The sequence below is a fragment of the Podarcis muralis genome, chromosome 15, assembly GCF_964188315.1.
Source record: "Podarcis muralis chromosome 15, rPodMur119.hap1.1, whole genome shotgun sequence".
Lineage (NCBI taxonomy): Eukaryota > Metazoa > Chordata > Lepidosauria > Squamata > Lacertidae > Podarcis > Podarcis muralis.
The window spans coordinates 36,606,161-36,628,416 of record NC_135669.1 but is presented as its reverse complement, the minus strand read 5'-3'; the positions used below and the strand labels follow the sequence as shown (position 1 = coordinate 36,628,416).

Below are 22,256 nucleotides of genomic sequence, written 5' to 3'. Positions count from 1 at the left end.
GTCCTCCATTTTGTGTGGTTATATCAATTATACGGCAGTTCTAGCTAATTCCCTCAAGTTAGCAAGGCAGTCCTGGCATTTCTAAATTTGTAATAATCCAGTTCAATAACCACAGTGGCAAAAATAAATGAATGAATGAATATTCAGCTTAAAGTTCCCTGAAGTGATCACTTTTGTAAACATACATGTAAGATATGGATTCATACGTAGCTGTGAAGGGATACACAACCAGATCTGTTAACAGCTAGAAAATGTGTGTCTAATTGTGCAACAGTCATAGTACATCGTTACTGCCTCCTTCATTAGTTATTTCGAAGCCTTGATCAGTGTGTAATGCTACATGTTTTAAAAAAGTAATTTACTGGGCTTTAAAATAAGGTACACTGTACGGGATTAGGTTGCTTTGAGGTTCTTTCCATTTCTCTGGCCCAGGTTGTACAGGAATAGATTTCTACAGAGCAGTAGGCACAGCATGTGTAAGTAATGACAGATAATGCTATCAAGGACTTTTCCTAGAATGCGAGGCTTAAAGCATCTCATTAAACAGTACAGGATTCCGCTTAGTCTGATGTACTACGGCTTCAGGAGTGATATTTATGCCAATCGGAGGGCATTATCCTCCACGAGGGACAGAGCACTCCCAGCACGACCTCGGTGCATTTGGATTTTCTTTGTCCTCACAGGTTGGCACTTCAAAATGAGAGTGGCAGGGGCTAATACAAAGACTTAAAACCGAGACTTTCCATTTGATTTCACAAAGAGCACACAGATAGGAAACTGATGTGGCCAGTATACACCGTAAATTGGTACAGTCCTCATGCAGTGGATTGCAATGATGAAGGGGAGCTTTTGTGTGCAAGCGCTTCTCCCTGATGAGGTGTATGTTTCGTAAGGCACATGGTGCAGGGAAAACCCTCTGGACAGAGGAGGATAGCAGAGCTGGACACACATGAGGATTCAACCACAATGGTACAAGTAGGCAGCCCCTTACTTAATATACCAGTGATGCCAAGAACCCAGAAGTGGCTGAAGGCTTGTAGAGATTAGCCGCTTTTCCCGATTGGTTCCTTTACTATTCTGTAAATTCACCCCACCTTGCATCCAACACTTCCTGAGCTCTGAAATAACCAGAAGAATTTATGGAATTTATTAATGAATTAATTCCAGTTTGCTACAAACTTTCATTTCCTTTGTTTGACTGATTTCCCTCTCGATGGTGGCAATCCTATACACACTTACCCGGGGATAAGGCAGATACAGAAGGACGTGCTTCTGAGTAAGGATGTTGAGGAATTGTGTAAACAAAAGGGGGGACATGGAAATTGCTATAGTTCGCTTGTTCGCTTGCAGTCAGGAATGAAAATCAGTCAAGCGAATATAATCTGTATCAGTTCACATTTTTAAGTCCACAAAAGAGATGTAATTAATGACTTGCTTTTGACATTTCCTTTTTATTGAAATGAATGTAAATCTTGAAAATGAAATAGTGTTTGGTGAGATGATTCATGTAGGATTCGTTGGGAACTGATGTGCAGTGGAACAGAAACAGCACTGATTGTGACCATTAACAGTTAGAATGGAAATTGCTGCATTCTTACATCCCTGCTTCTGAGTAAACATGCATAGGATGGTGCTCCATGCTACCAATGTGCAGGTGCAAAAAAAAGGGGGGGAAGGGTGCATCTGGCATTCAGAAGCATATTGCCTCCAACAGTGGTAGAAGTTAGGCATTAGGATTTGTGGCCTCTCTGATAGCCTTATTCTCCATCCATGATAGCCTTGGAAGGAAAGTCTGGGTGCAAAAGTCCCAGCATCTTTCCCTTCAGCTTTTCAGCATCACAAGGAAGTATGGAGGAAAGGACTAAATTGCCAGCAGCCTCTTAGATGGGTGAGGCTGGCTCACCCTAAATTTTAATTAACACTGGAGGGAATCACAAGGGCCCAAAGCTGAGAACTCACAACAAACTAGAAAAGGTTGTCTTCTGCTGGCCCCTGAGCCAAAGCAAACTGAAGTCTGGCTGTCTAAAGGCAAGAACAATGTGGATGTCCCTGTTTTCAAATTGCAACCTTATCTTTTCTCTTGAAAAAGAAAGAAAAAACACCTGAGACCATTGTATCTCAAATTTCAGGGTGTGCTTGTCTTGGTCCCCTATGATGACAGAAGTGTCTGTGAGAAATTCTGTTGACATGCTTGTGTCTCGTTGGACCGGCATGTCGTTGGAACAGATGGAGAAACAAGGTACTATGCCTGGTTTTTCATACAAAGATACCTGACAGTCAGGCCCCTGCTCTATCGAGCCTAGTAGTATCTGCTAGGCCAGATATAACAAACAGCATCAAAAAGATTGCATCAAAAAGGTTTCTTGCATTTGTGGCCATGGGAATAGTTATAATGGCCATTATGGAATGTTACCTGGGAAGAGCCTTTTGTATTACTGAATCACATCCTAAATCATTTCATTTCACTATTTCCACTTCCCCACGGAGTGTGACAAAATCTTTAAAATAATTAAGCCTTATATTCTGGATTCTCTCCAACATCTATATTGGGGAAAAATAACTTTGCCTCCAGCAGAGAGGAGACAGACACCTTCAGATTTACATAATGTTCATTCTGTTGACTTGGCACACTCTCCTTATTTGATTCCCCTATAACCACCTTCCCAAACACCTCCTTAAAAGGGCATGCTATTTCTTAAAACAAAGAGAAAAGGAGAGCAGCTCAATAACCATAACATTTTAGAAACATTCTATTGATTGCACGCCTGGGATCAATGCCTTTCTACACCAACAAGCCGCATGCTTTGTAACCTGTCAGAAGGACGTCGAAATGATTATTGTATTCTCTTGCATGATAAAATGTCAAAAGTGGTTTAATTTAATATAGCTTTCACAAAGCCACCTTAATACTAAAAGAGCTCCTGTGTTATGTCTGGAAGTGGCTGCAGATTTAATGGCAGAACCTGTATATGGGGATGAGGCCGGACGGGGGAGGGAGCTCAGGGAGAGAGAAATGCTTCTGGTTGTCAGAGACGTCCACAGGGATTATTCTCTTGGAATGAACTGAACTCTCATTTCGAAAGAGGTAGCAGACTGCCAATTGATTCCCACCACCTCAAAATGGGAAAAACAAACCAAAACCAGCTGGTTGTTATATATTGAAGGATGGGTCGGATATAAAATTGCACAAGTGATGGCGGCACACCAGGGGGTTGGACTAGACGACCCTTGGGTCCCTTCCAGCAATTTATTGAAATGTTTTCATGAAGAAAAAAAAATCCCTGTTTTGTTATTTTTCGAAGAGTATTTCTAAACACCCAACTCATAAAAAACCGTGGTGGTGTACAGTAGCATCATTAAAACGTACTAAAATAATAAAATCCAATATCAGTTTTGCTACAAGGGCCTTTTCAAGGAAGTCTCAGGCGATTCATGAAATTAGGAAACAGACATTCCCATTCAAAGGAAAACAATACAGGTACTTCATAATTACTAATTTGTCTTTTCCAGTTTTCTGTTCTAGAAGGCAGACAAATTTCATGTCTGAGTGGATTGGCAGCTTTAAAATTATGCCTGCTATTATTTTAATAAAAAGGTGTGTGTGTCCCACACTATGCTCCTCTCATATCTTTTTGTGAGGCGTTACCCCCCCCCTTTTGCTATTAACAATTTATTGAAATATTTTCATGAAGAAAAAAAATCCCTATTTTGTTATTTTTCTAAGAGTATTTCTAAACAACCAACTCATAAAAATTGTGGTGGTGTACAATAAAATCATTATAATGTACTAAAATTATAAAAGCATACAGAGCAGAACCAATTCCCAACAGTGAACTAAATTAATTCTCTAAAAAACAACAACACTTGACGGAATGTTTTTACCAGGCAGTGAAAAAGCAGAGTTGTTTAAAAGAGCACCCCCTCCTCTTCTTTTGAATATCATGTATCATGCTGCATACCTACGATCCATTTAAAGCACACTCCCCCCCCCCGAACCTTGGGAACTGTAAGGGTGCTGGAAATTGTAGCTCTGTGGGGGGCAAACCACAGTTCTCAGGATTCTTGGGCGGGGATGTGTTTTAAATGTATGGTGTGTCTGCAGCCATAAAGAAAGGGAATGTATATGTATGTACACGTACATATGTAAGTGGATAAGTCATATAAAACACTCCTGATTTTTAGCTAAAATTTACACAGTGAGCATCCCCCTTTGATGTGGTCCAGGTGACATCTAGACCATGTGCAGCTCCAAGAACAACATCCAAACACAGGTCCCCCCTCCATGTAAATGACTGCAGTGAGTGACCCTTTTATGATATCCTTTCTTTGCTCCTCATATATCAAATCTGGTGCATGTAGAGAGGAGAGAAAGATTGGCAGCTACAGCTCTTAGAATAAATAGCTGATACTCTTAGGGAGGGGCGTACAAATCTGTCAGTTTCCATGTCTCTCATTTTCTCATTTTCCCAGCCTTCGGATCATCCCATTTCTATCTTGATTTTTGATATTTTTTCTTTAAAAAGTCTGCATGGAAATTTGCACTCATTTTTTTTAGCTCATTTCTTTTAACATACTGTTAGTGTGTGTAGTTTTGTTCAGCGTGTTTCTTTTTGCAAGCCATTTCCCCTATCAGAATGCATTTTTGTACATTAATTTCACTGATATATGCATTTCTGCGCACACTTTTCACTAATATACACATTTTGGCATGCATTATACGGCTGGAGAACCATATCACAAAAACTGGAGAAGAGCACAGTGTGAGGGAGAGGAATGTTTTACCTTTACCTATTAGTTTGAAAGTGCACGTCTGGTAAATTACATAAAAACCAAATGAATAAATCCCCCAACACAACTCTTGGGCCAATTGACTGGAGGACAGTAGCATGTACAGTGGTACCTCGGGTTACATATGCTTCAGGTTACATATGGTTCAGGTTACAGACTCCACTAACCCAGAAATAGTGCTTCAGGTTAAGAACTTTGCTTCAGGATGAGAACAGAAATTGTGCTCCTGCGGCGTGGCAGCTGTGGGAGGCCCCATTAGCTAAAGTGGTGCTTCAGGTTAAGAACAGTTTCAGGTTAAGTATGGACCTCCGGAACGAATTAAGTACTTAACCCGAGGTACCACTGTATATCCTCTTGGAAGAACAGGGAGATGAGGTCTCCTACCTGCAGTAATACGGCAAAACTGCTACTACCTTTGAGAGAGCAGTACCAGCCATTTGAAGAACTACATAAGACAATCTCTCTTTTCCTTACACATTGGCAAGATGTACTGTATAGGAAGAGGAGATAGGAATGAGAGAGGTTGCCCAATGCCGTGTGTATGCGTGCAAGAGTGTGAGAGGTGAACCATAGGCCTGGATGAGTCTCTCTGCCGCTACAGCTACTTGCCCAGCTACAGCCAGGACCAAGCCAACTACCACACAGCAATGGCAAGATGGGATGATCAACCAGTGCTAGTCAACTTTGTGTGTGTAGATAGGTGCGTGGGAGAGTTTCAGTTCAGTCTCTTATTTCCCCCCATGCCAACCACTCTGATACAGGTTTTGGTATGAACATATGTATTTCCTATTCCCTAGAAGTGGGGTGAGGCAAAGTTAGAAGAAGCTGGGGCTTTGAGTATCTCTCTCTCCCTGCTACAAGGTTACCTAAAGCAGGAGATACTATTGCACTTTGATAGCTGAAAGGGCTGGTATGCAAAAACCTAAATCTGGAGAGGGAAAGAAAGGTACTGTCACTGCTCCAAGATGGGTGGGTTAGATAGGAGTCATTTCCTAGGAGGAAATGACTATGCATGCCATAAGAAGAGCCCAGCTGGATCAGGCCAGGGGCCCATCTAGTTCGACATCCCCATTTTTACAGTGGCAAACTAGATGCTTTTGGGAAGCCTGCAAGCAGGACCTGAGCACAATGGGAGCCTCCCCTCTTGTGGCTTCCAGCAATTGGCATTCGGGGGCAGACTGCCTCCAACAGTGGAAGCATAGTCATGTCTTCTTTTCAGCCGGAACTCAGTTATGGCACCATTCTAAGAGAACGAGGGAGGTGCTCATGGTGAGTTCCAGCATGTCTTTTTCTAGAAAAATAGCACTGCCCACAGTATATAAATAAGATCCTTAGCATTGGAAGACAAAGGTAGTATTAATTCCGCCATGCTGAGATGACCTACAAATGACCTACAAAGAGCTTACTGGCTTTGGCTTTTGCCACCACAGAATAAGTTTTATGTGATATATGTAGGTGACAGAGATAATGGCATCGGCAGGCATGCCCACTGACTCATTAAATTAAATGGTAAGATATTTCTAGGAGTTAATTTCCTTCAGTAAATACACGGACAGCTAGTTATGACAATATTTGTGCCGCCAGATTTATGCCTGATTGACAGAGCATTAATCTCCCATACCAGGTCCATGCAAGCGATTCTGCATGTCATTTCATTAAAAACAACTGATTATATTGCAGGGTGGGATAATTATCACTGCTGCTCTGTAAGCAATTGCTGGCAGGGTAGTACTGAAAAGCAGTGGTCTTTGGGGGGCTGCATGAGTTGGGGGTGGCACAAAGGGGATTGCCTTTCCTTGTTATCCATCATTTTAGCTGAGGAAGGATTCTTCTGTACAGAGTGATGGTTATCCAGCGAGCTTCATAGCTGACCAGGGAATTTAATCCGGGTCCCCATGGTGTAAGTCCAGCATGTACTATAGTGCACTTGGTCTCAAATTAAAACAGGCTAATAAATGAAAACAGCAAGCGACTCAAAGCAGCAGCACCAAATTCCATAAAAGTCTTAAATTAGCCTAACACACTAGATTTAACTGATAGTAGCTTAATAAAGGAGCCTTCACTTGGCATCTAAAAGTGAATGACGTATGAGCCAGGCAATATGCCCAGGGAAGGTATTCCATAATCAAGGTGTCACAGCTACTGAGCAAAGCCTCTGCCTAGTAGCCAGCCACCCTCAAAATGAAAACTGCATTTTGAAATACAGCTTTTTATGCATTTCCCTCCAAACCAGCTCTGATCCTAATTGAGAAAAAGAACGACCTAGCTGCTTTTAAGCCAGTAGTGTATAAATAGCCATTCCCATCAGGCCCAATTGGAATCGACATGCTGGCCGGAGCTGATGGGAGTTGTAGTTCAAAACACCTGGAGGGCAACAAGTTGAGAAAGGCAGGTGTAAAATGTCAAGTAGCCCTCATATTCTCTCATCCTGTGCCTGCTCTTCAGGTGTGGTAGGACCACCGAGCGCCTGCCGCTTACCACTGAGTGGTCACAATTTTAGGATCAGGGCTTTACAGTGCATGTGCTGTCCAAGTTCTGGTCCTGGATACTTGCCATGCTTGCGCATTCTGCTGCAGATAGACTAGTCTGTAAATCCTTTTCCTGTTTTATTTTTAGCTAAGGAAGTGATTTATGGAACATAGCCACAACTCAAAGCTTCTACTTTGGGAAATACAATGGCTTGCACCCAACATTAGTCAAAGTAGACCCACTTAAATTAATGGAAGTGAATCAAGCCAACTTGAATAAAATATTGGGGGGGGGGCAAGTAAGCCCTACCCTGCATAACTGATCACATGACGCGGTGCATGAATCCCATTTGAATGGCAATGTGCATCACCTTTGGAGGGTTTGGCCCCCTCAAATATTTGACCCTTGGACCCTAGGATTTGGCTCCTGTGGAAGTGAAGGAGTGCTAGGGACTGACCTTCTGCACTTTAAGTTTCTTACTTGCTTGAATGCAGAATCAGGGCCCCATATCAGGGACTCTGATAGAGAACTGTTGGGAGTTAGGTGCAGATGTGGGGAAGGACCTGGAAAATGCATCTGATCCTTTTATAAAAGGGGTTCTGGAAGCAGGGAGAGGGGCAGGATCAGAGGAGCACACTTGTGTCCCTAACAAGTCAGAGACAGATGGAGAGAAAACTCCTGGATTAGTAACCTTGGGCACTCAGTGAGTGGTAGTCCTTATACGAAGAAAGGAGCAATCCTGAGTCCCTAAAGGGAGTAAGTGTAGACAGGGAAGCAGACCTTATGCAGTGTATCCCTTTACCTCAGTGTTTGCTGACCTGGAAACATGAATAGCTCCTGGAAAGGAATGGCAAGAGAGTTTTCGCCTTCTTCATACCTGTCCCAGAAGAAAAGCCAAGTCACAGTTGTTTCAGAAAGTAAGGACTGCACTTACTGTTTGTAAGAGAGCTTTTAAGTTGGGATCACTGGCATGGACAGGGGCAGCGCCTTTTTCTAAAAAAATGCTTAGGGGTACTCTCATTTTCCTACTCATTGAAATACTGCCCCTCAAAGAGGCCAAACTTTGATTCTGTGTCCCCCCCAGAAAAAAGCACTGGACAGGGGTATTTAGAACATGCTGTAATACCTAATAAAAGCTGCTGAGGTTGGTATTGAGAAAGGAAGCATGATGTGCCCGTCCTAGAGTGGACAAGACTGGCTGAGCTCCATTAAATTCACTGAATCTACTCTGAGTAGAACTTAGATAAACAACAGTGTACTTGCTGCAGTTTCAACCTCTCTTTCCTCTGTGTTTTGCCATGGTCTCCAATTAATATAATGGGCACATCTTATTTAACAATATACTCAAGTAATAACGAAGGCAGATTGGATATTGCTAATGGGGAAAACAATTGTTCCATTCTGTGGGTGAGACTAAATTCAGATCTATGCTATGTGCCCTAAGCATTTCAACCAAACAACAGTTGCTAAATTATTAGAATGCTATGGTATATTTGTATGCTTAAGAAATAAACATGTAATATAAATTTCTGGTGCCTCACCGAAGCTTAGATGATATTGTGAGACCTCAGCCCACTGAAATTCTCTCTGAAATTTTTTATTTTATTTGAAGAAAAAAACTCCCATAGATGATCACAGAGAAGTCTCTTTGATGCTATACACACATATCTGCATGCCCAATCTTCAAAGGCTTTCTTTTTTAACAGAGCCATGGTTTAATACTTTTTAAAAGTTTTGTTCCTATTTCGTACACCATTTGATCTTGTCTTCAATCACGCGAAGTGAGCTTTAAAATATAGTTTGCAGTCTTTCATTCCTTTTACTAGTCTTCCCTACTGAAAAAGCTCATAAAGACCAACGGCCCTTCTAGGGCAAGACTGCATATGTTGGTTCTTTTTCATTATTAGCATGCTTCTGTCACATTCAAGACAGCAGGGAGACCTGATTTGTTACTTAAGAGCCATTAATAGATTACTACATCATAATTGAGTAGAAGCCATTTGTCTCTAGAAGTCAGGTGTTTAAGCCAATTGCAATCAAGCAGGCTGGATGCACATCTGTTTTAACACTGGTCTTACCTGTTGTCTAATCTACTGTATATTTTGGAAACAGTTTGTCTGTCTGTCCATCTGTGCTCTATAAGTTTGGCCACCTCTTTTGAGATACTGCCGCCAAATTTGACACGAATGTTCCCGAGGTAGGGGCTGCAGTCTTGGTTGACGTTTGTATGCCGTGCCATTTTGAATCAAGATGGCAGACTAAAATATGACTAAAACTCACAAATTACACTGTCCATCTAAAAATCTCACAGGGGTTGTGTTATTTGAATTCCTAGGCAGCGCTGGACTGCTAGTGGAAACTTGAAGGATACTAAAGTTTAACAAGAGGACCTTCCACAACTTTCATCATTTCTGACGATTGGCCATTATAGCTGGGGCGGATGGGAGGAGGATTCCAACAATATCTGGAGAGCTGCAGGTTAGCTGCCCCTGTTGTAGAGGGTGAAGCACCATTTACAACTCCTTACATAACATGTCTGCATTATATATTTAAGTCAATTCAAGTTTTGTACAGACCAATTCACCCATGCACCTCCATCTAAGCCAGATGGATTATACCTCTCTAACAGGATGAGGTGTATCTACTTGCTATTTTGCGGCATCACAAAAGTACCAGGAACCCCTGAGAGGAAACCTTAATCCCAATCTGTGTTAAAGTGGATGCAGGAAGGTATTATTTTCATTCCCACCATGTATTTGTCGCATTCAATACTGCTTCCATTCTGCTGCAGTTCAGCTTCCACCAAAAACCAAACTGGAAACTATACAAAATTTTGAAAAAGTTTCTCATTTCTATTAATAAAACCATAATGAACAAAGCAAACTTCTTTTCTGAGTCACAACATTATGTGTCATGCTTGGTTGTTGTTGTTGTGTTGTTGTTTTTTTGCTATTATGTTATATATTTTGTGCTTTTATGTAGCAGACCGCCCTCAGATCTTCAGCTGAAGGGTGGTACATAAATTTAATAAATAATAATATCAATAATAATCCATCTCACCGAAGTCATGACAACTGCGAATAATGGAGAACCACAAGTCCTTCCATTTCTCTCTCTTCCGGTTCTTCCTCTTCAAAACAAACTTGGCTCCAACTGTATTTCAGATAGAGGACTCCTTTAATAGCTGTTCATCAAACAGAGGAGATTTCTGCAAATGAAGACATAGAATTGAATCATAGAATTGTAGAGTTGGAAGGGACCCCAAGGGTCTTCTAGTCCTGCCCACAACTGTCCCTGGGTAGGCTTGAACCACCAATCTTCTAGTTAACCATAAGCAGCATTGACCCACATGCCCACCCTACCTCCTATGCAGGTTAGAGTCCATGAGACCTGCTTCCAAGCAGACATGGGGTAGCCAGGTTGGTTTTGACCATACACAATTTTGGCTTTACATGGTCTCCTTGGAATGTAACCCCAGCATAAATTGAGTCGCCTGTATGTAACTTTGAAAACAGCAACCTTTGTGTACTTGTTTTCCTCTTCCCTCCCCATTCCCTTTTCCTCCAATGTGGTGTCTATTAGACTGTAAGCCTATGCACAGGTTAATCTGTGTACTGTCCCTAGGAAAATTAAAGTGCTTTGTAAATGATAACAGCAACAGTATTTTCCCAGTATACTCCTGCCTCCACTTCCTTGTGAGTTTAATTTTAGATTACTAGCTTTTAAGACAGCGAACTGTAGTCTTATACTTTGCAACCCCCGTCACCCCTTTTGAATGAAAGTTCAGAATGAAACTATTTATTAATTGGCCAAACTTTTAACTCTTACCTATTTTGGGATTTTTAAATTTTATTTTCTTCTTTGAATTGTATTGTTTGGGGCCATTTCAATGGCTGAAAGGTTGTATTATAGAACAAAACACCTATGCTGATATTTCCACCTACGTGGTGCTGTTAGCGCAACTAAGACTGACACTATTGTTATTCCAAAGCCTTTTTTGAGGGTGTGAGAGTAGCGCTATGAATGCTTTTATAAAAAAGGCACATTGAAGTAAAAATAAATGAATAAGGCCGCCACTGTATTTTTTTACTTGGGAATAAGACCTATGGAACTCAGGAGGTTGTACTTAGAGATTTAGCTTGTAACAACATAAAGATGTAAGAGGTGTTGAGAACAAATTTTAGTGGACTAGACTGTGTAAGAGAATTTCCACCTGTTCTGTAAGAAAAACGTGCAAGAGGACGTTAGTAATGTCATTAATAATATAACATTTATATTGCTGCCCATCACTGTATATTTCATGGGTGGTTTACAAAAAAAAGCTAAAAGATAATGAAAATGAACCGCCAGTCGTTTAAGAAACACAAAAGACATGATTGTTCATAAAATAAATAATTGGCTAAGACATTTTTCTCCGCTGCTTGTCTGTGAAGGACTGCTGATTTCTGCGGGTGGGTTGTTGTTGTTTTAAAAGGGGGTCTTTAATTTTAAAATATTGTTTTGACAGCGCGACTTGTGAGCCGTTTTTGAATTTTAAAATGTTGTTGTTGGTGCTGCGGTTCGTCCGCCGCCTTGAGCTCGTCAGAAAACGCGACGATCACAACGACGATTGTTTGAAATTAAGACCAATAGAAGTATTTTAATAATCATAACCATAATCATATTGTTGATGAGTGTGATAAGAGAGTAACAATGGTGATTGTAAACGGGAGAGGGTTGAGGAGAAACCGACCGACCGCCACACAGGCAGAAGCAGCCAGGCGGGCTGAGGTAAACTGGCCGCGGTGCATGTCGGGAACAGAGTCCGGGCGGGTGCTGCTGCTGTGGCGGCGGCGGCTACCCTCGTCGTCGTCGCCGCCCACCCCGCGCCGCCGCCTTCTCCTCGGCCGCGCTGCACGCCGGGAGTCGGCGCGCGTCGGCCTCCCCGCAAGATGGTCTCCGGGCTGCTATCCCCTCCCCTCTCCGCACATGCGCAGTTCTTAAAGCGGGCCGAGCCTGCTCCCTCCTCCGCTGCTGCTCCCTCCCTCCTTCCTTCCTGGCGGCCGGGGCGCCACTGACAAGACCGGGGCGGGAAAAGGGCGGTCGACGTCGCTGCTGCTGCCGACGACGACGAAGGAAGACGACGACGACGACGACGAGCGCGACGACCATTACCGCCGAAGAAGGAACACCGCTGCGACCCCTCCGCCCGCCCCTCCTCAGCCAGCCTCCTCCCACAAGCTTCCTCCATCTTCTTTCTCCACAAGCCGGCAAAAGGGGAGGGGGCCGAGAGAGCCCTTCTTCGTCGAGGCCGGCTCTGTGCCTCCCCCGGGCCCAAGGAAGCGACCAGCAGCCTTCCCCCTCACTGTACGCGCTCCTCTCGCGCGCGGAACCGGCGCCGGTGAACTGGTGGGAGCGGCCTCGGAGGCTCGGGTAAGGCCGGCCGGCTTCTGGCTCCAGCGGGAGAAGGGAGGGTGTCACACCTATAAGGCGCGACACGGGCTTGTACTGTGGCGCTTTGCTTTATTATGGCTTTATTTATATATGTATAGGGTGGGTTGGGCGCGGGGTGAACAGGCGGTAGGCCCCGGCTTGGGGCTGCTCGTGTTGCTGCTGTTGCTGCCGCCGCCGCCTCCTCCTCCTCCTCTCCCTCCCTCCTTCCTTCCTTCCTCGCTTCTTTCCAGCTCGCTCTCAAAATGGCCGCCGCGCCCGTTGATATTGAGACGGGGGTGGGGGGGGGAAGGGAGGAGAGAAGGAGAAAGGGAGGGATGAATAAGGCTTCCCTCCCTTCTCTCTCTCTCCCTCTCCGACTCGCATCCTTACCGTCGTCATCGCGGGTTTGTGTTCACGCCCCAGCCTTCATTCGCACGTCTCTCTGAAATGCACGCTGCCCATTCTTCTCCTCTGTCGGATACCCCCCCCCCTCTTCTCCCCTTCTTTCCTTAGGTGACTAGGCAAGAAAAACGCGTATGGCGTGCTTTCCATTGCTCCCGCTCATCCACCCTCCACACACAAACGTTGTTCTTCCTCCTGGCCTTTAGCCACCCCTGTACTATGATTACCTCTGCCTCTTTCCCCGCATCCAGCATCTCTCCTAAACATCTCTCCATGCACCCGCACCCACCTCTTGACAAACGGCATGACCCTGTTTATTCTTTTCCCTGTCCTCCCCCCCCCCCATAGTAGGTGGGTGGGTTGATTGGTTCCCCCTCTTTGCACACCCCCCTTTTGATATATTACCCTTTCTCAGTCTCTAGTGGAATCAAGGTTATTTTTGCTCTTTCATCTTACTTTCCCTTATAACCGGAGTGGGGCACGTGTGACCCTCTCTAGTGGGGCTGCGCCTTGTTTCTCCTCTTCCACACCCATCGGATAGGTGACACTTTCTTGTCATCTAATAGGAAGAGAAAGGGCTTCCTTCTTACCCCTCTTTCCTGTTAGAGAGGGTGTACAAATGGGTATATAGTTGCCCTTTGACTTCCAATTTTGTTTACCTATAGAGGAGGTCTGTGGCCCCTCACCTTGGCTGAGAAACTAGCCTCCCTTTAATGGAGAATCTGTTACATTTTCCATTAAAGGATATAGATTTTCCATTGGAGGGGAGGGGAGAGGCTCCTAATACTGCTGTTTTACTATTATCTGAATTCTCAGCATCCCTCTCCAGCTGGATGTGATCTTTTCCAGTTCTTCAGTTCCTCAGTTCTGCCGTAGCATCTCCGCCCCATAATCCTGCGTTACTGCATTTCTCCCCTCCCCTCTGTACACACCTCTTCATCTCCTTTCTCTAGCTGGAGGAGTCTGATCACACCCTTTGCTCTCTGGTTTTCCCCATTCTCAAGCCATCTTTTAAAGCATAATTTGTTGGTACCCTCTACCTCCTACTACCGCAGCATCTCTCTACATCCTCTGTTACTAGCTCCTTCTTGCATCTGCTTTGTCACTCTGAAACCTCATCATGCTGCCTTGCTTGAAGGCCCTTCGTGCTCTAGTCTAGACCAGCCTTTGCACCCATCTTACTTTTGCTTCTGACATTCAGAATCCTGCTTTTCTTCAGCTTTAGTCCTCTACTCCCAGCTCTGTTGTTATATCTGTAGTATTTCTTTACTAGCCTCTTATTCTTGAATCTCCCTCCTTGCAACCTCCGGTCCATTTTTCAGTTCCATATTTCTGTAAGCTTTGTCTCACAGCCCACAACTCTGGTCTCCTACCACACTCTTCTCTTCTTTCATTATCTTTTCTTCATATTTACTGCCACTCCACTGCTTGACCACCTGCATTCCATAATGATGTTTTCTTCTGGCGACTTCACAATAAATGGGGTGGAGGAGGTTGTAGTGATAGTGACCCCAATAAAGGCCTGTAAGTCAGATTGAAAGGAAATATATCATAGATCTCTCCCCCCCCCCCCCCGCATGCTCCTTACATTTCTTTATTCCTTTCTTGTTGACAAAAATGGGAGGAGAATTACTGTTTGTTGGCAAGTTGGCCTGCTTCTCTGTGTTGTTTGTTTTAAACAAGATGAGTGTTGGGGTACTGGCTCATTAAAATAAATGATCTGTGGTACACAACATAAAAGAGATGTCTGGCAGCTCTAATCTGGTGGTCTGTCAAAAGGCCCTTTTCCACCCTTCTCCCTGCAGTGACTGAGTAAGAGAAAAATCATTGCTAGGAGGTGGCTCAGACCTTCAGAACAAGCTGCAGCAAAAATGGGAGGAGGATGTGATGGAAGACTTAGGGAGATCAGTTTCCACATGTTGGGGGTTAGCACCTCATTGCTGGCAGAACCTCATTGCTGGCAGCTTAGAGAAGAAATTGCCCTTTTGAAAGATGGGGAGGAGGAGGAGTGATGCTAGAGATGCCAGCAAGGAATCTCATCCCATTAAGGTGCTTGTTTGTTCTGTATTGTTCAGAATACAGCTCTTATTGTAACAATTTAGCTTTGTGATTCTCTCTTCCCTTTTACCTTACTTCTGTGAAGAAGTTAAGGTGGGTCACACACTTATAGGAGAGGTTTTTGGAGTGGTGATGTGGGTGGGGGAAAGAGAAATTATGCACTCAGCCTCTGAGACTAGTCACATCCTATCTTATTTGCTTTAGTAGCATTGGCTGGGGAAAAGAAATGTTCCGATACTACTGCAGTATGGCTTGATTGATGCAGGTCAAATATTTTTGCAGTGAGTTTCCTAGCCATGAGTGTTGGAAGCTATACTAACAGTTTTTACTGTGCCTCTCCCTCTGTCCACCCAAAGGGCGGCGGGGAGGGGGGGGAAGAATAGTAATGTATTTAGGTGCATTAACCTGTTTGCATATTCAATCCCCCCCCCCCGAATTCTTTTACATCTTGCTACTGTGCATATGTCACATTTGTGGACTTCATTAGCGGGTGTGGAGGAGGGGGTGGAATGGTCCGAATTATCAGATTTATAATTAAACAATTGTGTACCATTGAATTTCTTGGCAGTGTGGGACAGGATTTTTCAGTAGCTGAATTATTATTATTATTATTATTATTATTATTATTATTATTCAAAGTGGTTTAGAATATCCCTGAATCAGATATTTTGAACAAAGAGAACACTTTTAACAAAAGCCTCTGCCACAGATACATTAGTTTGTCAGTAATGTTTTGTGTGTTCTTGTTTGGTTGGATTGTGTTTATGGAGGGCGAGTACAGCGAGCACAGCCATTGAGGAGAAAACTGGGTGGAGTAAGGCAGAAGCTGTGAAATGGCTAGATTACCCTTTTCATAGCATTCACACCACCCATTTTCTGCTTGTGTTTTTGCTGGAGTGGAAGGTATAGTAATTGCAGTAACAATGAAGTCTGTTCTTTAGGGAGGAGTCTAGTGGTATCGAAATCAAGTGAATGTAGTAGTCTTTATTTATCTCACCACCCCCCTTCCGTAGATCTTGATTTGTCTAGCAGTAAAGTAGCCAGTCAATGTTGGAAAGCAAGGGTTTTTGTTGTTGTTTGATTATCTTTCTGATTGACACAGATTTTCACTTTTTTTACTTCATTTGGGATATGATATATTTACACACATAGTACATATCAAATTTCTACATTAGTGAATGGTGACTTCATTTGTTCTTACATTTTGTGGTGGTTTTCTGTAGCAGAGTGTTACCTTTACACTCTGTCTTGTCTTGTCTTCTCTCCACAAATATGATCAAATTGAGCACTGTTATCCTTTGACACATTTTTAAAGAGTACAGAAAAAATGTAGGACAAAAGGATATGGAAAACACTCTGATGGAATGGTAAACATGATGTTCCATCTTTCTTTACACTTACCTAATGAAGGATGGCAGTGTTCTCATTGATATTCAATCTTTGTCATGCCAAATCCAATTCTTAACAAGGGTGAATATACATAGATTGTATCGGACAAAGCACAATTTGATTCTTATCAATATGGGTGTGGATTAAACTGTACCATATACAGTATAATTTTTTAGCATTTCTTTTATGAGTGGCTACTGTTTCCTGCATTTCTTCAAACCAAATAGTTTGGTTGTTCGCTAGAGTGTCTATTGTATTAGGGGACTCAAACTCTAAATTGACTAAAACCATTGACCTTGAGATTTGGGTTGACCCTGAATACTCACACTTAACATAAGAAGAAAATGCATATATGCAAAGAAAAAAATGAGAATTAATAGGATTATAGGTCCTGTTCTGTCTCCTCCTCCCACTTTCAAGGCTTATTTATATATAGATATATAGTTATATAGGTAGTCTTTTTAGCTTATTATATGCCTATATGATTTGCTTGTTGATTATATAATCTTCCTTTTGGCCTTGCTGAAGTGCAACCTAAAATGGAACACGTTTTAAATGTTTTGCAAAGTTTGTGGCAAGATTTAGTATCCTTTCTTTTGGGTTAGAATGTCACACATTGCCTTTAAATATAATCCAGAAATTAAAAGGGTCTTAATTATTATATATAGTGATATTCAGTGTTGAGGTGCTTTTATTTTGTGAATAGGTTAAAGTTGTCATTAGGAAAATCTGTTTTTGGTGTTTTTGTTGTTGTTTACTTCCAAACGGTACTACTATAAGACTTCTAAGGATGCCTACTGTTCTAGCCTGTTGTATTTACATTTTAGGTGGCAAAAAGGTTTGACCCTTTCTATATTTTTCAGTGCCTGTTTATGGGTGGACAGTTCATGTCTGACACATGGTGAATACAGAACAAAGATTGTGGCTGTCATTATATTAGCATAAAATTTAACATGTTGTGAATGTTGGGGTGAACTTCTGCATCCTGGTGTGTGTGTGCTTATCATGTCTCTTAGAAGTATGGGAAACCTTCCCTAGTAAAAGGATGCATTGTCATGTTTCTCAGCCTCTGTAAAAATCTTTCTGGTTTATGATGTTGTACTCTGCAATTTCCATTCTTTCCCTTTTAAATTGTACCTTAAATTGTTTTGTAATATAGCTAAATTATGCTATGCATAATCTTTGTCAGTGCTGTAAGCTGAGTCATGGAATCAGCTGTGCAAATGGAATCATATCTGGGCAGAGGTCTCACTGTTCATTAGTGCATTTAGAATTGCAATCTAAGAGTTCATAAAGTGAATTTATGGCTTCTTGGAGAATAGAGCCCAGATCCAAGTCCAGTCAGATTCTTAACTTTTTTGTATTGCTGTACTTAATTTTTTCTTGATTCCTGTTCATCCAAATCTTCATTTGGGACAGTTACTGTCTTAACTATGTTCTTATCTTCTGTACCATGTCTTAGGCATGATATGGTAGAGATGCCACTCAAGTCATCTGTCAGTAGAACTTATAAATATGCATCAGAGTGGATTTAGAACTTCACTTTTACTAAATACTATTAAAAAAAACCTCCTTTGGATGATCTGTTGATTGTTCAGTGTGGTGTAATAAATAGTGTTGGACTTTGAATGGGAAATCCCAGGTTCAGATGCCTGCTCAGCTTTGAAGTTTATAAGCTAACCTTAGACCCAGAGAGAATCACTGGTTCAATGTACATCACAAGGTAGTTGTGAGAATAGAAGGGAGCAGGGACATTATGTATGCCCTCTGAGCTTACTGGAAGAAGCTGGGATAACTTTTCAGAATATAAAATTTAAGAAATCATGAACAACTAAAATGTAGGCAAGATTACAAGTATTTAAACAAGGATAAATTCAGGAGTAGGACTTAACAGGTTGTATCAAACTTAAGTTCTACTCAGAGTAAACCTATTGGAATTAATGGACCTAAGTTAGCTATGTCCATTAATTTCAGTGAGTCTGCTCTGACACTGTATATTATTATCAAGCTGTGTGGCATAATGGAAAGTCAAAGATAGCAATAATATAGTGAATAGGATACACATGGCCTGTCGAGTTAACCTTGTATGCTACCAGTCATAATTGGAACTCTGCTTCTGTCAACTGTAAAATAAGTGAAAGGATGCTTAGCTACTCTTGAGTACTACACTTGCCTTAGCACTACTTTTAATGGAAGATTAATAGTGTCTTTATTTGAACATGGGACAATGTGTCTTAAATAGGATAAACCTGGATTGAGACTATAAATTAGAGTTCTGGTTTTGGAAGTTGTGGGTTCAATTGCAATAATCTGGGCTGGGCAGTCATTAATTGTTAATGTATGGTGTTTGCTAATTAAGGTGGGGTTTCAGATGGAACATTGTTTGGCTTATACGTCACCTAATCTAGTCTACCATGCACTTTAAGAGGAAAATTAAAGGACTGCTAGGAGTTTGACAGACTTGACTGCTGCTGCTACTACTCATTGACAGTGTACTCTCTTGAATACAAATACACAGCTAGGAATCAAATGTCTTCATTCAAGGCTACCCCATTAGAAGAGAAACATCTATGTCTATTAAAAATTGACATGCATCAGGACAATTTAAATCATTATTGTAAATCAAGTTTCCCATTTCTGATTATTTTTTTTGAACAGCATGCCTGCAAACTAGTTGCTATAACAGTTACCACATATTGGCTGATAACTAAATGAGTCATTATAGGATTACAATTTAAAACATTTGGCCTTGCAGCCCATATGTCTTTTGCACTGCAAAATTATACCTGCTTAACTAGAATTCGGCTTTGTCTGACTCTACATATATATGATGATACTAAGCAAGATCACTTGCTTGAAGGCTCAGAATGCAGTCAAAGTGAGATTTACAGCTCAGTCTCAGAAGTAAGTGTTCAGAACTTTCCTGAAAAGGAACTGGTGGTAGTTACTCAAAATGTATTTATCAATGAGATGGAAGTGTCAGTGCTGTTTAGCTGTTGTAAACACTCATAATTTGAGAACAGAATACATGGCAGAGTTGAGATACTTGGATGGCGTAAAATAGGAGTACAAGAAAATTAATGTGGGTCCCATCCTGATGAGACACGTGATGGCATCTCCTGAGATGTGACACCTTTGACACCCTAGTCCCTAGGTCCCATAGAAAGCACACAATAACTGAAATATTATGTATTACTACTTATGTTTCTTATAATGCTTCAGTTCAAAAGTTTGATATGTCTGCATATGATTTTATTACAGAACATTTAAATTGCTGTTTGGTATGTTATGACTCAGTTTTATGGTAAATGTAGACTTTAACCAACTTTCCCTTTTAAACATTGGCTAAAGAGAAAAGAAAACCCCTACTGGATCAGGCCAAAGGCCCATCTAGTTCAGCACCCTGTTTTCACAGTAGCCAACTAGATACCCAAGGGAGGCCCACAAGCAGGACCTGAATGTAGCAGGATTCTTCCCATTGATTCCAAGCCACTAGTATTCAGAGACATACTGCTCCAACTCTGGAGGTAGAATACACCATTGTGGGTAGTAGCCATTGCATAATTGTAGATTTAATATACCGGTAATTGAAATTTATAAGTTCAATCCAAAATACATTTAGTTTGTAAGAACTTGTAAGAACTTGAAAAAAAAAAATCATACAAATAATTTAATTACTTCTATTAGTGACAGCTTCCCAAATAAATTGATCTGTCAGCTTAACAGATACACAATATATTTTTAGCCATTCTGTTCTAAGTTTTCTTACAGTCAACATTAGGAAGTTCATACAGTGTCCGTTTGAGTACTGTCAACTTCATTCCAAACACTATTTTAAAATTTCATCCATCCAAATTCCTGCAGTGCTTTTAGGTGGTTTAGTTATGCTTACAGTGTTAAGAATGTTGGTATGTTTGATAAATAAAAATTTGCAGTCTTAAGAGGTTGCTCTTGTAAAGTAGTGTGTGATAACGCATTAGGAGGCCAATTTGAAATGTGCCTTTTAAGTTGAGGTATTAAATGAAGCAATTGTTCTGACAATTCTGAAACATTGTGTGTGCTCAGCTTAACCAGCAATGAGTTGTTTAAGCTTAATGTGTCCCACAAGTTTTTGGATGAATCTTCTGGAACAAAAAGGTTTTCTCTGAGGGAGCCACTTACTGGTGCTCCAAGCATCTGTGAAGCTATTGTTTCTGAGATGTCAAATTTCTCTTCCCATTCTTTTTTTGACACATCATGGAAATGTTAAGCTTACTGTTTTAGATGATTTTAGCATTCTCTTCAGCATAATTTTCATAATGCTTTTCATAATTTTTGCTTCTGAAGTATTTCTTTAAAGTGTATCTTTGTTAGAGATTGGACACAGAATATCAGTGCTCAGCTAGTGCTGAAATGGCACTTGAAGGGATATCTACATTGTGGACTTAAAGCAGATTAACAATTGGGGCTGTTTGAGAGCAATGGTTGTTTAGGGCAATGGTTGTTTAGGGCCTAAAGCGTTGGGTTTAGGTGTGGGGGAATGGGATCAGGTTTGAATTCTGCCTTGCAGCTCACTGAGTGGGTTTAGGAAAGCTAGTCAACAGTGTTTGAAGCTTAATGATAATTTAATGACATGTCTGAACTGACAAGGCATCAGCTGGCAAACCACAACTTTAAACAAATGGTTTGAAGGGGACTTGCAGACTGTGGTTTGGTGTGATGCTTGAATCAATAAACTATAGTTTAAAACAATGCTCTGCCTCTGGAGGCTACTTCCTTGTAGTGAACTTGCAAAGCAAAGATGATAAAAAGCAATGCAGGCAAGCCGCTGTAAGCCATGTTTGTAACCATCGTTACAATATTGTTTAAATTCCGCCATTGTCTATTTGCTTTATCTACCAACAATGCAGTCCTAAGGCATACAGCTCAAAGCTTCTTGAAGGAAGGACAATATAGAGATGTAACCAGTAAATTAAGATGAGAACACCTAAAGTGACCATAGGATTGTATTCAGTGCTAATCCTATTCAGAGTAGACCCGTTGAAAATAATGGCTGACTAATTTGGGTCCATTAATTTAAATGTGTTTACTGTGTGTCTACTCTTGAGAAAATTTAGTTGGATACATCCCAAGCATTTTATTCTTTGGAACATCTCTGTGCCTGGATCAGAAGATTTTCATAGATTGTATTGTCCACCGGTACTAATCAGACTTTATCAGGAGATGCTTCTGATGAGAACACTCTATTTTGTAATCAGTGATTAATTGATGCAATCAAAAATTTTCCTACTTTAATTACTATTGACTTACGGTATCTGTCCTTTCTCTTTAATGCATATGTTTTAATCCATTTCCTTTTGGAAATGAATTCATAGTTATTGTCAGGTAACAAAAATAATGCTTGATTTAAGATGGAATATACATCTTTTTGTTCATACTGTTTCAGTATGATCTACTTTATGTAATCCTGCAGCTGGTCAGAGGTGGACTATTTTTACAGAATTCTGTAGTTGTAGTATGGTAGTCTTGCCGAAAGACTTACCTCCTCCAAGCAGAACATTTTGCCCATGAGTGGCTTTCTCTTATCCCACTCAGTCACTGCATGTAATCCAGATAAGTAATCCATGGAGAACTGATGTGTACTGCACTGAGTTGCTAAGTGGCTTAAAATGTGATGATGTTTTTCTCCTTGACCATGAAAAATGAGAACTCGTAACACCATGATGGTGTGTTCTCTTTGCAGCATGTTATGATTTGGA

General features: G+C 41.4%; 1 protein-coding gene and 1 long non-coding RNA gene across 4 annotated transcripts in view; one reads left to right on the top strand and one right to left on the bottom strand.

Annotated features, from left to right (window-relative positions):
• Positions 1-8,011: 8,011 nt before the first annotated feature.
• On the bottom strand, positions 8,012-12,097 carry LOC144325717 (uncharacterized). 2 transcript variants are annotated; one of them, XR_013390925.1, is made up of 3 exons: positions 11,990-12,097; positions 10,318-10,465; positions 8,012-8,134 (listed from the first exon to the last, which is right to left on the bottom strand). It is a non-coding gene; the product is annotated as an uncharacterized LOC144325717 (long non-coding RNA). The 2 variants fall into 2 exon arrangements; XR_013390924.1 differs by lacking the exon at positions 8,012-8,134 and having other exon boundaries at positions 10,089-10,465.
• A 193-nt stretch (positions 12,098-12,290) lies between these two features.
• PAFAH1B1 (platelet activating factor acetylhydrolase 1b regulatory subunit 1) overlaps positions 12,291-22,256 on the top strand; it is a 54,683-nt gene continuing 44,717 nt past the window's right edge. The window contains exon 1 of one of the 2 annotated variants that reach the window (XM_028708656.2): positions 12,291-12,669. The gene's annotated coding sequence lies outside the window, so the exon portion shown is untranslated. The remainder of the gene's footprint in view (positions 12,670-22,256) is intronic. The other variant, XM_028708657.2, reaches the window with a different exon arrangement.